Here is a 14831-nt window from a genome sequence, read left to right as displayed (position 1 = left end):
AGAATCCTTGAAATGATCCAAAGCCAGTGTCCTTCCTACAATGCTTCATCTAATAAAGACCTTATATATAAGAAATGTGGCAAAACCAGGAGAGAAAATGAGTCACTGTGGGAAGAATGATAAGTGAATAGAGAATCATATTTTAATCCTGGATCAACTGGTAACTGGTTGGATTACCTGGGTATGTTATTTCACTGATGGACCTTTATATCCTTATCTGTAAAATAAAGAAATTAAAGAAACTACTAGAGAGTCTTTAAGGCCCCTTTCACCAAAATCATGTTAAGGTTCTTTTCTAAACAGGTTATCAATGAATTAAGCTTTTATGAGTCTTGTAACTAGTAGTCATAAGTAATAATATGATCAAATGATATTATTTATTCTTCACACAGATTCCAGAATTTTTTTTTTTGTAATATACAAATTAGATCACAATTTTTATTAACTCTACAATATCATCCTATTGCATTAAACAATGGATCCAAACTCCTTACTATGGTCTGCAAGCCTCTCTTCCTAATTCTGAAACTCACCCTGTTCCCCTCTTCCTCACTTTCACTTACTGTCCTGACTTTTGACTACACAGATCTTGCTTTCACATCCCATTTTTCCACTTTAAGACAGTGGAATTTGCTGAATTCTGAGAATACTGTGCTCTCATATCTCTCCATGGCCTAAAAGTTGAGTGAAGGAAGAAAAATAGTCAGTGATCTACTTAAATATTTTGTTTGAAGTATGACATTTTCAGGTCTCCATTGCATCAAGTTATTCAAATTAGCCCTTGATTTCTCAAATTTCTTTTGAACAAAAATAATGATTTTGAGGTGGATACAACCAATTTTTTTGAAATCCGGCTGTCAAGTATTTCTGTGCTTAAATTGGACCAATGATTAAAAATGTAAAGAGAACATAGCAGCTAGCTGACCATAACTGGTAACATTAGCATCAGTGCCTTCAGATTCCTTCCAATAAGAAGCATTGCCTCGTGGTACTTTTTAGAGACTTATCTCTTCCTCTGAGGAGAAATATAGGTCTTTAAAATATCAGTTGTACTCATTTTAATCTGAACTTCCTCAAGGCCGTGGTAAAACTGTATCCTTCTAGTGATGAAGTCTAGGTACTAAGTATACTGTCTGCACCTGCACCTCAGCCTTCTCAACCTCTGAGAGCTTGCCTCCCACTCAGGGTGTGTTCCTCTTCCATCTTCACACTCTTTCTTGGCACCGACTTATTTGCTATCACTTAACTTGAAAAACTGTCACTTGACTCTGGTGCCCCCTCCAGATATTACATATTTCTCTGTTTTTTTCTTTGTTAGCGTGTCTGAGGAATAGTATGCTTTTATGGTCTACAGCTACTTTTTAAGTCCTTGAAATCTGTCTTTGAATTTCATACCCTTATGGATCCGCATTCTAGAAGGTCTACAGTGACTGATTCTGGCAAACCCAAGATTTTTTCTCCATCCTGACTCTCCCAGGGACTCTATAGCATTCAACATTATTGAACTATAAAACTATATGTAATTTATACTATATGTAGTTGTCATTTCTTATAATTCTCACAATAACATTTTACAGTATGTATTAGTAATCCTATTTACAGTTGAAAAAAGTGAGGTTGAGAGGCAATAACAACTCAGAAGTAGAGCCACATTTGAACTCAGTTCTTTCTACTAGAACACATTAATTTTCAAAAGCAAAGAAGCAGCGGCATGAGTAGGAGAGATTTAGAATATATTATATTTTGGTTATTTTCTTTTTATAAAGGTAGATGCCAACCTAAACAGACTAGATCTAAGTATTAATGATAATCCTTGGTAACATGGAGAGAAGCCAGTGGATCTGATGTAAAAATCTAGACAAGAATGGAGAAATTTGTGAAATATTTAGGTTGCAGAAACACAGCCTTTGGTAACTGATGGAAAATTGGATTAAGGAAATGAAAGAGTTAAAAATTACTCTCAAATTTCCTATTTGGATAACTGGATTCATGCTGTTATCATCACTAAAATAGCAAGCACATGAAAGGAAAAGTCAATTCAGCTGGAAATAAAGGAAGTAGAAAGAGAAGTTTAGCCATATTGAATCCAAGGTGCCTGTGACACATCCACTTGGAAATGTCCGCTAGCCAGTTGGATACAGAGGTCTTAATTTCAGGAGATAGAGGTTGGGGCTGCATCTGAGCTTCATATTCCTGAAGTTATGGCAGTAGAAGAATCATGTAGAGAGAGAGAGAGTAAGAAAAGTAGGTGACTTAGATGAGCCCTGGAAAAAAACAATGCTAAGGGCCAATCACAGGAAGAAGGGACAATAGAGACAACTAATGGATGTGGTCAGAAAGAGAGAAGGGGAGTCAGAATTAAACAGTGTCATAAAAACCAGGGAAAGAGAATAACTCAACAAGAAGGGAATGGAAGTCCTATAAATGCTGCTGAGATATAAAGGAAAATAAGGACCAGATGCTAGATTGCCACAGGTTAGAAGTTGAAGGAATAATAAATTCTTTCATGTTTAGTTATTATGGAAAAGAGAAACTTTAAATAAAAGTCTTTATTATACCTTATTGTTATTGTTTTAAAGTTGGAGATAAACTGACAGAATTAGGTCAGTAGAGAAGAAATTGAAAGAAGGGAGGAGAGAGAAGTGAGGATGCTAAAAAGACAGGAAGTGGTACTGCTCAGAGCACAGGAGAACTATTAGCTTTAGGCTAGACAAAGCACTCCTTTTCTCTACTAACTAGGGTGACAGAAGAAAAGATACAATGCAGTTGCTGAAAAATTGTGAACGTTGGAGGAAAAAAATTGAAGAAATTTGGCAGCTTCTATTTGCTGTATGAAATAGAAGGAAAATAAATTCTGTGAGAAAGATCTGAGAGGTTGTAGGTCAGGGTTGTGAGGAGATTTAAGAAGTTCTAAAAGTTGCTGAGCCTAACAGGAAAGAGAAGTATTGCCAGGCGGCCATGAAGACCCAGGGCAGGTCGGAGATGCATTTATGTTGTTTCCAATCTTTGTGCTCATGTGATTTTCTGTAGCAATCAAAGATTATATTTAAATAACTTCTTGTTATTTTAAACATAGTTTTACACTGTGTAATATGTCATTATAGTGATACTTTTTTCAAAAATTCCCTTTTGTTGGAAGTTTATATTTTTTCCAACTTGGGGCTATTTTAAATCATACTGCTATGAATAACTTTAAAATTTAAAAAAATTAAGTTTCTTAAGATTGGCTCGAAGAATGTGAACTCTTCAGAAATATTAACAACTGCTTTTAAAAATTTAGTCCCTAATGATTATGTCCAACAAAGAGTTCTCTGCTCTTTTATCAACATTAAAAAGTCTCATTTAAAAAATAATTTAATATGTAAGTTATATGATTACATTTATCTTCCTTTGCCTACCATCATGGTTGAATATTTCTTCCTAAACCCTTTAAAATATTTTTCTTCCTTAGCTAGAAAATAAACTAAGTTCATTTTCTTCTTTTCTTAGCAGAATTTCCCTCAGGATCCTTTTAGAAAAATTCTAAATGTATCTATAAATTTAGATATCACTCTAACGCCCATCCTTACTTGAAGGCACATCTTTATTTTTTATTTTAGGAAATGACTATGACTCACAGCTTCAATTATTACCTTCATGGTTCCTGTATCACAATACTATACAACCTCATCTCTTACCGAAATTTTAACCCTACATTTTGATTCAGGGTGCCAGCCCCTGAGCTTGAATGTGTTCTGATGAAGAAAATATTACAGGAGCAATAGACTCATCTTTGGGAGCATAAAAGACTGAAAGAAGAATAAGACTTAAGGAAAGGGGACATGACTTGGTATAATCAGGGGTTTGGGGAAGTGTGAGAGTATTTTGAAGTTGCTACCAGGGGAAAGACAATGCCAAAAATATGAGAAAAAATAAGATAGATGTTAATTTAATAATACATTGTGAATAAATGTATTAACATTAGCATTATTGTTGTGGTTAACTTCTATGATCTAAACTTGTCTAATTTATAAAATATGGTAATATTTATTTTTTTCATTTTTGAATACCTACTTATTCCATCCTTCTGTTACTGAAAAATTTTTTAGAGATTATATACAATGGCTCTGATATTACATTTGCACATCATTTTATCATTCAGAGATGTAAGGTTTTCCATTTATTTTTCAGAAAGAATTTAAGGGGGATAATTACAGTATACCTGAGAATTAAAAATAAATTTAGATCACTGGGTGTCCCCTTACTGCCTCACTATCTAGCTTAGACTTTGCTCCCTGTTTATTCCACACTATCAATTCTACATTCACATTAACATCTTATGGAAGGGATGAGCTGTAGCACCCTGCTTTGTAATTTTAATAAATCCTACTCAAAGTGAAAATGTTCTCCTGAGTGACATCAACAATGTCCATAAAATATAATAAATATAAAATAGTTTATAATCTTTGGAATTATATTTCACCATGAGAAAAAAAGATACAGGTAAAGTAATGATTGCAAATTCCAGAAACAAAGAATCCAGAAATGATATGTTGGAGAGCACAAGCAATACTTGTGAGAAGTGACCTCAGACCTTAAGTGGTCAACTTGAGTCATTTAAGAGCAAAATTTCCACAGTAAAGAAAACAGCACTGCGGCTTTAGAAAAACAGACATTGAGATGACCCATCTCTCTTTGCCTTAATTCCAAATTCAAAGGCATTGCAGGAAACTCGAATGTGAATTGTGGCACCCCCTCCAACACAAAGATGGATGCTGTAGTTAGCATAACTTTGGCTCCACCTGTAAATGAATAGGTTGGTATTTTGGTTTTTAGGTTAATCTGCTATTACATTGGCTAATAGGTTTCTATATACACTGTTAGTAAGAGCTGGAGTTGGATAAAGAAAACCCAGTCTTCTTTCTTCTATACCAGACTCCTTTTCTAGACATTTCTGAATGAAAAAGAAACATTTGATTGTATAATTTATTCTAAAATTATACTATTAGAAACTTGAGTTTATAGATTTGACATATTAATTTATTAATCAACATACAATACAAAGCATTAGCAATAAGGTGTTCTATTAAAATGTCTTTAGCACAACTAAAAATTATGGCTTTAAAGTCGATTTTCAAAATAGTAATATCCACACTTGTGAAACCTACACCTTTAATAAATAACTTTGTATCTTGTAATTAAAGACATAATTTCAAATATAAAAAATAAAAACATCCACTAATATTGCATATTATTTTAAAATGCTCTAAAATCAATACTGTGCAGGATCATAAAAATGAAAAAGATTAAGTTTTAATCTGGGAAAAGAGACTATTGAATCCATTACTGAAAATAAAGTGATATATCATTCCTCATTAAATATAGTTACAATGTTTTTCTTGTGTTTCTATTTTCCTTTGTATAGTAGAATCCATTTTAAAGGAAGTCGGAAAAAGATAAATAACATTTTCTAAAATTCTGATATATTTAATGTGTCCTTTTCAATTTTAGTTATCTTTTAATATAAAAATATTTTATGGAAAAAAATGACTTTGAAAAAAGATTATAAATAAATAGGGATACTTTTGCCCTTATACGAACGTGACTAAACAAACACCAAAGAAATGATGACAGGTGCATTACTCATGTCTTTTCCTTAGACATAGATTGTCAGAAATCTTTTTCAGGCTTTAGCTATCAAATATGTAACTGAATTGTCAATTAAATATATCCTTGGCCAATATTAAAATTTAAATTAATGATTTTCCAAGTGAAAATTAATTAATTTGATGGTATCAAATTTATCTCCAACATTTTACCTCCTCTTTTAATTTAATCTCCACCCCCCCCCCATATTGTTGGAAAGATTTCTCAAATATAAATCTTTCCTCTGCCCAAATACCAAATCATATTTCTATACTTTTAGTAAAAAATGGGATATATTAGGGCATGACTCACCTCAAATTTCTTACCAATGTGATTGCATCATTGCTATTATTGATGAAGCTTCAACCAGTGCTCCATCCTGTGCAAATGTCATTACTAGCCATACTTATCCTAATATACAGCCTTTTCTCTCAAGTATAACTGTAGTCTTGCCTTGCGCCACTCTTTTTGAGAATTTTGATTCTAATTCAAAAAGGATCTTATTTTTTATTTAAATTATTTAATCTTAAAACTAATAACATATAAAATTGACTCAAAAAGTCATGGTTGTATTCATTTTGCAGCTGTAAATACCGATAGTACATTTAGGAAACGTTACTACAGCCTACCTCATTCACCTCAATATTCGGACATTTTACCATACAAATTTCTTGAATCTATGAATTGTCATTTCTTCTCATGCATCTCAACTAATTGTGCTATTTTGTGGATTAATTCCAAATAATAGTTTATTAGTTTTGAAAGAAGGCACCAAATCCACACAACCTATATCAACATAAATAAACAAAAACAAAAACAGAAAACAACAAATGACTGAACTGTTTTTCAAGTTAATAGTTCATTATGCTATAATTATCATTTGATTTGCATATCCCTGATAATGAAAGCATGATAATATCAAAAAGTAAACTCGTTTTGACTAACAAAATGATATTTATATCATACTATGAATGTTCAGAACAAAAAGATTATGTTTAAGACTGTCTTCTAAATTAACAAAACACAATTCCTCTGAACTGAAAGTAGTACCTTATTTTCAGTTTATTTCCAGACACACACACACACACACACACACACACACACACACACACACACACGCCAAAAAGGGCGGGAAGGGGACCATGTTCCTGAAGGGAGAAGGCTGAGGCATCCAATAGTTAGTGACAGTTAATGACCTTTTACTATAGAGTCTCAAATTCTTTTGCTGTTGGGGGCCAGTAATATGTTAGAAGCCTGATTTTAATTTTCCTTCATGGAACCCTTTAAAGAAACCTTTTATGGAAATTCTTTAAGAAAAACAATAGTGTATTTGCAAATAAAATCAGTGCTCAAGTTCCATAATACACTTCTGTATTTTGTTTAAGACTGTTTCAATTTTATGCTCTATCCTTATTTGCAATTAGAGAATAACATGCTTTTTAAGGACACTATATTGAACTGAAGAACATTGCATAGACAATGTGAAGAAATCCGCTACTGCTGTATCTTGAAAGAAAGTTTATGTATAGGGGATTCTTATATCTGGCAATTATAAATATGATGTTTTTATGAGTTAATTTATTCTTTCATTATTGTCAGTTTTAATTCTTTAGGTCTAAGGTATTAAATTTGTCCAGGCGGGCACAAGATTATCATTGAAGAAAACTATTACAATAGAGACTGGGAACAATGATTGATTCATATTTCAAATGAAGGGCAATAACCAGAAAATGCAAAATCATTCATATTCCCTGAACTTCTTATCTATTACCCAGAATCCTATAATTCAAAATATATATATCTAAATGTCAGTTTATTTTAGATTTATGGTAGCTTACACTTGAAAATCAGAGTATTCAGGGTATCTTCTTTCTTTCCTTTGTTTCCCAAGGAACTTTTACCATCTAATTATATCAGTTTAGTGTCTTGATACATATTATACTGAAATAGAAATGATACATTGAAAGTAAAAAAAGTATAACAAACAGAGCAAGTCCTGACTTCTTAATCTTGCTCCAGTTTTCTCTCCGCAGTTGTGTGAGAAATTTCCTTCCCTCATGCATATCTTCATGATTAGTGTGCTTATTCCATTTGATTAAACACTTCAGCCATCTAAACCCACAAGTCATTTCTTCTCATTTTGGCATTCTTATCACAATAGCCTCCAAACTCTAGTCTTCCGGTCTTACCAGGTAGAACCAGGTTTGATTGTAGCCTTTCTTTGCCCTCAGAGTCATCAGATCTTTCTAAGTCTTACAACTGAGTCCACAGTTCTCTGAGATTCAGCTCACTCATCATTTTCTCAGTCACCACTCTAATCCAATAATGTATTCTTATGCATCTGAACAGCAACAACAGCCCCTGAGCCACTCTTGTTCCCTGTCTTTTGCCTCAATTGTAAACTCAACTTGGAATATACATACTGACTTTGTTCATCAATCTCAATACTAGCTATGCAATCTTCTCTAAATGAAATTCTACGAAAGTTGGTTCAGCCAGTTTCTTACATTTCCCAACACAGCATGCTCATTCTCATCACTCTAAATTAGTCATGTATTTCTTCCATGGTCTCTATTGTCTTTCTTCTATGCCCAATCTCAACTCATGCTCTCCTAAGTATTATGATATGATGGCTTTGGTTTAGCTTAAATTTCATTATTCTATAGAATTTGGGTTATACCATTATGTACTTGCTTCCCATTAAAAAATACTCCATCTGTTTTTCCAACTATAACTTTTTTTCACCAATTACATTTTATGTTTCCTAAAGGTTGTAACATATTTTCAGTTTCTCTGTTTCCTTGATCTACATAGCATAGTTCTAGTCAGAGCAAGTTTAAGTGCTTGATGTTTTAAATAATTAGTACTATGAAACATAGTCTAATAATATTATTGGGTCATCAAATCTAAGACCCTTTGATATCTGATCTTACCATAAGATGTCAACAGAAGATTGTCACACAACATTATGATCTTCGGTTGGTTCATAGGTATTGTAAGATGCTAGGAGATGTGAGAAACATCCCTAATTCAGAAAAAAAATGTGAGAAAGTACATCCTAAGGTCAAAGAAATTTTAGTGTTTGCAGAAAACCTAGAATATATCAGTCATTGCATACATAAATTTATATTCTATTTAATTATACCATTGTACATAATAATTCGATAATAATTTATTTTTAAATGCACATATTAAAATTTGTTGAAATTAAATAACTTATCTGTCTAAGGTCATGGTTCTAGCAGGTGGTAGAGTAAGCTTAGAATCTAGTCCACCAGGACAGTTCTGTAGAACAGAGCTGGTCTTATTTTCACCACAAAGGGATCTATTGATACACTGAAAATGTTCATGTTCTCTCACATTTCTTCTCAAACAATCTACCAAGCACTAAAATTTAATTTCTTTCTTTTATTAGAGTCTTCCTTAAAGGAGAAATCTGCACTTAGGATAAGTTATTGGAGTCATTAGTGTGAAGATGCACTTAAATTCATGAAAATGGGTTAAATCTCCAATTCGTGAAAATGGGTTAAATCTCCAAGAAAAAAAAAAGTGTAGAAAATATAAGAAGACTCAATAATGAGCACAAAGGGAATACAAATATTTAGAGACAAAAAGAAAAAGTAGAAGAGAAAGAAAGTGAAAGAAATGAGCAGCCATTGAGTTGAAGAAAACCAGGAAAGCACTGTGAAAGTTATAAGATAGCAATATTTCAAGGCGGGAGTGGTTGTCTCTGGCAAAGATTGCTGAAAGTTCAATTAATATAAATCAGAAAGCGGGCTATTGAAATAGGTCCTTGGATGTCATTGTGGTCTTGATAAGGGCAGTTTCAGTGAAATTATGGGGTGAAAATCATTCTGTAATGAACTGAGGTATGTATGGGAGGGGAAGGATATAAACAACTAATGTATACAATTTTTTTTAAAGTTTAACTTTGAAAAGGTACAGAGAAATAGGATCGTTACGTGAGGAAAAGGACTGCATTTTTATTTATGATGGGAGATTCTAGGCTATGTTCATACGCTGATGGGAACGACTGTGTAGAAAGGAAGAGATGGGATAAGTATAGGAGTAAGAGCCATAGAGCTGTGACAAGAGTGGATGAGGTCGGGAGGAGGACTATAGGAGTTTGCATTTGATGCCAGGGGAAAGACATCTTCCTTAATGAAATAAGAAGGAAAACAATAAGATAGCCTTCAGTATAGATGGGATTTTAGATTTGGCAGAGAAAACATGAGGCATTTCCAATGAAATGTTTTCTAGTTCCTCAATAAAATATGAAATAAAGCCATCGCCTGAAAAAAAGAGTAGAATAGGGATGGGGAATGTTTGAGAAGAGGGGACAGTATATAAAGTATTATTTTAGGGGTTAGAAAAAGTAACCCTACTATAGAAACAAAATAGGGTGATTGGGCATTTTTGAGTGTCAATTTGATCTCTGAGTTTTAGAATGAAACAAGCGAGCTTCGACAGGGCAATTTTCTCCAGGAATATCTAGCTACTCCCACGAAAGCACAGTGAAGGCTAGTAGAAGGTATTCTTTATAGCTGAGGTTTTACAAGACAAGCACAATCATGAAAGAGAAATCAAAGAAGTAGAGGGTACTTGCAAGGTTGTGTTAGAACGATAGATGTTAGTCTTTAGGCTAAATAAGGGTGAAAACGAAGCCAGAAAGAGCAGAGAAAAATGAGAAAGTGGTGAGAAAGCATTAAAAAACTGATGAGGCAAGAGGAATTATAGTAGTGAGGGTGCTTGAGCAAATGGCCTAAGAATTGAATGTATGGATTTCAGGAATAAAGTGTCTCTTTATGAAAAAGTACAGGATATGAATACGGGAATCAATTGCTTAGGCAGAATGAAGCATAAGTCTAGAAATGAGGCTGAGGAACTGGCACTCTAAAGTGTTGGTGTATTCATCTCTATGGATTTTTCAAGTCGCTAAGAATGATGGCAGGGTTTCTGAAATAGTCAAAATAGTGAGGTGAGAAATAAAATATTTGGTAGATAAATGAGCTGTGCCCAAGATTATAGTAGGTAAGAAGGTGGTATAGACATAGGATAGATGTCTCAAGTACCAATGCAGAAATAGTAATTGTAGTAATGATCTGGACGTCATATGAAAAGTAAAGAGAAACTTGACTCTAATTTTTTGGCCCTGATCAGCATGTGGAATGAGAGAAAAAAACAGTCTTCATTTTAGAGAACAGAGAAAATCCTGCCTTCTTGGGAAAGCCAAATTTCAGTGAAGCTAGGAATGTTTCCCAACATTTAGATTGTTTTTCTTCCTAAAATGAGCAAAAAAATAAAAAGTATGACTCATAATGTAATTATAATGTAATTCTTTGAAGATGTATATTCGTAGCCTGCTCTTATTACAGATGTAATGGAAGTAGCCAATGAGTTGAAGAAGATTGATGTATTAGTATTCTACTGCTGAATAACAAATTACCATAAATTTAATAGCTTAAGACAATATCCATGTATTGGCTCACAGTTCTTTAGGTCAGAGTCTGGCACAGGATCACTGGGTTTTCCACAAGGGTTGAGTTCTCATCTAGAGAGTCTGGTAAAGAACCTGCTTACAAGCTAATTCTGGTTGGTGGCCAAACTCAGTTCTTTGTTATTGTAGGACTGAGGTCTCTGTTTCTTTGCTGGTTGTTGATTTTAAATCCTAGAAGCTAACTGCATTCCTTGGACAACGGGCCCTTCCATTTTTAAGCCAGCAATGGAGTCTCAAATTTGTCTCTGACTTCCTTTCTGTTCCCAACTCTAGAAAAGTCTACTATTAAAGAGGTTGTGTAATTAAGTTAGGTCCATCTGAATAATCTCTCTTGCTTAATGTTAATTGAGCTATACAACATAACCTAATCATGGGAGAAACAATTCATCATATTCACATGCTAAAGAATTAAGGCTGGAAATCTTGGGGACCACCTTAGAATTCTTGGTAAGCAGCAAGAAAGAGTAATGAGAAGTATGACATTTGAATCGAAATGATGGTAAATCTGGTCCCTGAAGGCTTCTCATTTTCCACAGGACAACATGAATCCTTTAATATGAAACACGAGGCCTTTGATGATTGATATCTGTTCATCTTCATCTCTCAAATTTCTCTCTTATTGATCATAAACAGCACCTATTCCAGAATACCTTCATTTTCCTAAATATGCCATGTTCTCTCAAGCCAGTTAGCAAAAGAACAAATTTTAAAGGCACATTTGAATTTCTTAGGATCAAACTCTTAGTAATTTTTGTTCAGACATGTACATATATTCGAAAAGACTTGCATGTTTTTTGTTGTTGTTGTTTGTTTGTTTTTTTTAATTAAATGACTAAATTTTGGTTGGGCTTCATGGAATGGCTTGAAAGGGCTGATTGCTTTTAATGCTATGGTCTTATATGAGTTGGTACTTCCACCATGGAGCTTGCTAATGAAATGAATATTCTAGTATATTAGAGAGAAAGCATGATGAAATAAAGTGGTTACTCCAGGCTATGGAGCCAGATAAAATGATTTTGAATTCTAGCTTTGCCAATAACTGTGTGATCATGGGCAATCCATGAAACTTTGCTTCAGTATCCTCATCTGCAAATACTGGTAAATAACCATGCTACTGATGGCTGTGGAATATAAGATGTCTTCAAAGTGTCTAGGACATTATAGGACATTATAGATCCTCAATAATGTAAATATTTAATTAATATGTGAATGGAAAATAATGCTATTGATCTAGATTTCCAATTCATAACTAATGCCTTAGCTTCTGTTTGTGTAAAATGAAGAGACTGGTTTTATCTCTTATTAATGCTTCTTTAATGTTTATTATCCAAATTTTATAGCATTTAGCACTGTAATAGTCACTATAGAATACATAAAACTTATAAGATATGATGCTTGCTTATAGAACCCTAAAATGTAAAGCGTATGATAAGGCTCAATTTCATAAAAATTAATTACAAGATATTATGCATGACAGAATGTGCATAGTATTAATAGAATATTATTAATAGTGTAAGAATCTTAGTTTAACCACATAAATGCAAGAACAAAGTAGTCTAAAGTTCTATATAAACATATGCAAAGAAGCCAACAAATGCATTGATTTCTGGAAGCAGGAATAAAGAAAAAAATATTAACAATTTCAAGGAGAATTAAACAACATTTTGGTATAGAAAACAATGAGCAAAAGAAACCTCTACCTTCACTTGGTAGTAGGAGTGAGACAAGTGCACATAAAAGATGGTGGCATCTTTCCTTGTTTCGAATTTATAAGGAAATTTTTTTTTTTAAAGTGCAGTTGGAAGAGAATGTCAGGAAGTCGATATTTTCCAGAGTCAAACTTGAGAATCTGAAGATAGTAAATTTGTGTTAGACTATAAATAGTGCACATCACTTAAATACCAAGATCGACTTGGTCAAATTGGGTGCCATCTGCAGGGAAATGGAACCTAAACTGAAAAATGATTTAGATCGCAAAGAGATGGTAGCTATGATTATTCATTACTTAATATGAACAAGCAGTTCAGGATGAAAAAATGCCAGTTGTATTGACATTTGAAGTGTATTGGCTTTTTTCATTCATTTAAGTGAATGTTTTAATAAATTAATAAGCATGTTTTTGGAGAGGCTGCACAGTGGCTAAATAAGTAGACTCTGGAGACTATAAGCCCTTGGATAAAATGCTTAATTAACCTCTCAGGGCCTCAGTTTCCATATCTGTAAAAGAATTATAGAAATAGTATGTATTTCATAGAGTCGTGAAAAGATTATAGGAGTTGAAATACACAAAATACTTAGAAGAACACTTGGTGCCCAAGAGCATTGTCTGTCTTTTTCTTTGTATTATTAGCCATGTAGCCATGACATTGTTTGGAAGTAGAATGTCATTTTAGGGGCCTTTTGAGTTTTCACATTTACTTCCCAAACACTCCTTTACCTGGGGCTTTTAGGAATGAGTGAAATGAGTCCCAGAGAAACTGAACATTTGCGACAATATGGAAGGATTTTGAGATTACCATGCTAAGCAAAATAAGACAAATAGAAAAAGTTGAGAACCATACGATTTCACTCATATGTCACACCGATAAATTTAATTTAAAAAAAAGAAACTGAGTTCCACACCTACCATCACAGAGCTGTTCAGTGAAGAACCAGGGTTCCTGAGAATACAATTGGTGGCCAATAGTGATCAGAACTAAAGAAAGAGCAAGAAGATGATCAGGGGATTGTGGGGCAGAAATCTAATAGATTAACATGTGAAAGAGAAAACTAGCTAATTAAATCAAGGACAACTCAGAAAGAACTGAATGACAATCAGCATTATTCCACAAAAAGGTGTTGCTACATCTGAAAATGGTAATGAAATACTCATCGAAAGGAAAATCAAAGTATGCAAAATGCCAGGATTTGCTTCTCTTCAATGTTTATTTTCATCTTCAAATTTTATCTAATCAAATTTGTTATGTAGGTGTGTACGTCGGTTTTAAAATATAATTTGTCCTTCAAAAGATTCATTTAGTGCAAAATTTCAGGAATCTTACATGCCAGGTTCCTCCTGCAAACACAGTTAAGCAGAATAATAATTTAAAAAAGAAAGAAAGAAAGAAAGAAAGAAAGAAAGAAAGAAAGAAAGAAAGAAAGAAAGAAAGAAAGAAAGAAAGAAAACATCACACAGAATTTAGACTTGCTATTGTTTTAACTTAGACCACATTTCAAGTTTTTACAAATTAGTTTAACCCCTGAGTATGTGGAATATATACATCTTTCATTGCATACATTCCCAGTTTTACTAATTTACTCATACTATAACACAGTTCTATCGAAGTCCAATCAAATTGGCTACTATTTTTCTGGGGAATAATAATAGCCCATGCAAGACATATGACTTACTGCTATGATCACTAATCAAATGTTTTCCTGGACCTTAATTAATAACATGCCAGGCAAAGATCTGTGTATAATCATCTTGGTGTCAGCATAACTTAGCAAAGATCACATGAAGAGTTGATTCTTCTAAATATCCACTGAAATAACATATTGATTCTTTTTTAAAGTAACTTGGTAAAGAAGAGGAAATTGTACATGATTATTCAGTCTCTAGTAAAAATCACATAAAATAGCCTTCGATAGGTCAAAACAAATTTTAATTTGCACAATTTGATAAATAGCCCGTAATGCTTTTGAATGATAGAATTGACTTGCAGACCTA

Source organism: Pteropus vampyrus, unplaced genomic scaffold, assembly GCF_000151845.1.
Source record: "Pteropus vampyrus isolate Shadow unplaced genomic scaffold, Pvam_2.0 Scaffold234, whole genome shotgun sequence".
NCBI lineage: Eukaryota > Metazoa > Chordata > Mammalia > Chiroptera > Pteropodidae > Pteropus > Pteropus vampyrus.
Note: the sequence above shows the minus strand (reverse complement) of the source record.